This window comes from Salmo trutta, chromosome 11 (assembly GCF_901001165.1).
Source record: "Salmo trutta chromosome 11, fSalTru1.1, whole genome shotgun sequence".
Taxonomy (NCBI): Eukaryota; Metazoa; Chordata; class Actinopteri; order Salmoniformes; family Salmonidae; genus Salmo; species Salmo trutta.
This window is the reverse complement of record NC_042967.1, coordinates 12,531,002-12,532,347: the sequence shown is the minus strand read 5'-3', so window position 1 is coordinate 12,532,347 and position 1,346 is coordinate 12,531,002. Positions and strand designations below refer to the sequence as shown.

The following is a 1,346-nucleotide window of genomic DNA, read 5'->3' as shown; positions in this document are numbered from 1 at the left end:
ATACAGCTGTCAACTCTTGTCATTTTAATCCGTTTCACATTTGCTAGCTACCTTTTAGATCGAAGCCCAAATAGAATGATAAAAGATAAGATGATAGAATCCCATCTCCTACTGTAAATAACCTACACACTGTGTGTGTGTGTAGCCAGCCAGCCAGGTAGAAAAATGGCAGAAAAATAAAAGACGGACATCAGAGTATTTTTCAGTACACCAAACGCAAAGTAAGAACCCTAGTAGCCTAATATCTCAGACTAGTTGATAAAATGTTCATAAGAAAGAAATGAAATTCTAATGGAAATGTTTCACAATGATGTCATTAGGCAGAGCAGGCAACAGATGGCACACAGACAGCAGAGTTGGGGACAGATATGCAGGGACAGACTGGCAGAGACAGGGAGTCTCAGGTAAGTTTGTTGAGTCTTTGTTTGGCAACATTATGAAAGGTTCTCAATTTTTTTTACTTGTAAAATAGGAACATAATTGGAAAATGCCATGGATACCACCACTCTCAACTTAAACTGGTGACTGAACTAAGATTTGTTAAAGGCAATGGTATTGCTGTTGTGATTAGTTGTGTAGTTTTGGGTACTGGTAGTTAGGAGTACGGCAAACACCTTATTTCTTTGGTTCCTCAATATACATTTACCATATTACAATGTAGCCTATGTGTTACAGCACTACTTTTGGTGTCCCCCTCAGGAATTGCTCTTGAGAAAATTTCATGTAATTGTCCCCTCCGAAGTTGATATCAGATTTTTGCCCCTGCTAGGCCGTGACTGCAGCCAGGTGAGGAAGATGTTCCGCTTCTGTGAACGATGTGGTTAGTGCAACCCCACCCCTGGCTACATTCCAGTCTAACTTCAGAAAACGGGAGTTCAAATAACAGTTCAATTGAAGACAAGACGTCTTAAGTTAAAAAATTCTATTTTATTTGTCAGAACTCATCACGCGTCAAAAACACTCATTCCAAATTGATTGCCAAAATATTGAGCGATACATAGAAAATACAGTAGTAGCCATTTCATTGTAATCGTAACCACACCAAGCGTAGATCAAACCAACACGGAATGTTTCTCCTTATGAGCAACCGTTGTATTGGAGGAACCACATTGGGTGTTCCAACCCTGCACCGAAACACCTGATCCAATTCAGTTTTGACCCGAAGGCCCATAATTAGGTAGAATCAGGTATTTTAAAGCTGGGCTTGAACCAAAAAGTGCACACCCTTTGGCTGTCCAGGACCAGGGTTGTCTGTGGTCTGGTTTAACCAGTGAATATTCACCGTGACACACAGACAGACTGACAAGTCCCTCATTTCGCTGCACCTCTCTTTGCCAAGATGAGAT

General features: G+C 40.9%; 1 protein-coding gene across 1 annotated transcript in view; it reads right to left on the bottom strand.

Moving 5' to 3' along the window:
• Positions 1–905: 905 nt before the first annotated feature.
• LOC115201998 (lipopolysaccharide-responsive and beige-like anchor protein) overlaps positions 906–1,346 on the bottom strand; it is a 273,164-nt gene continuing 272,723 nt past the window's right edge. The window contains exon 51 of the mRNA XM_029765858.1: positions 906–1,346. This exon is cut by the window's right edge and continues 1,235 nt beyond it. The gene's annotated coding sequence lies outside the window, so the exon portion shown is untranslated.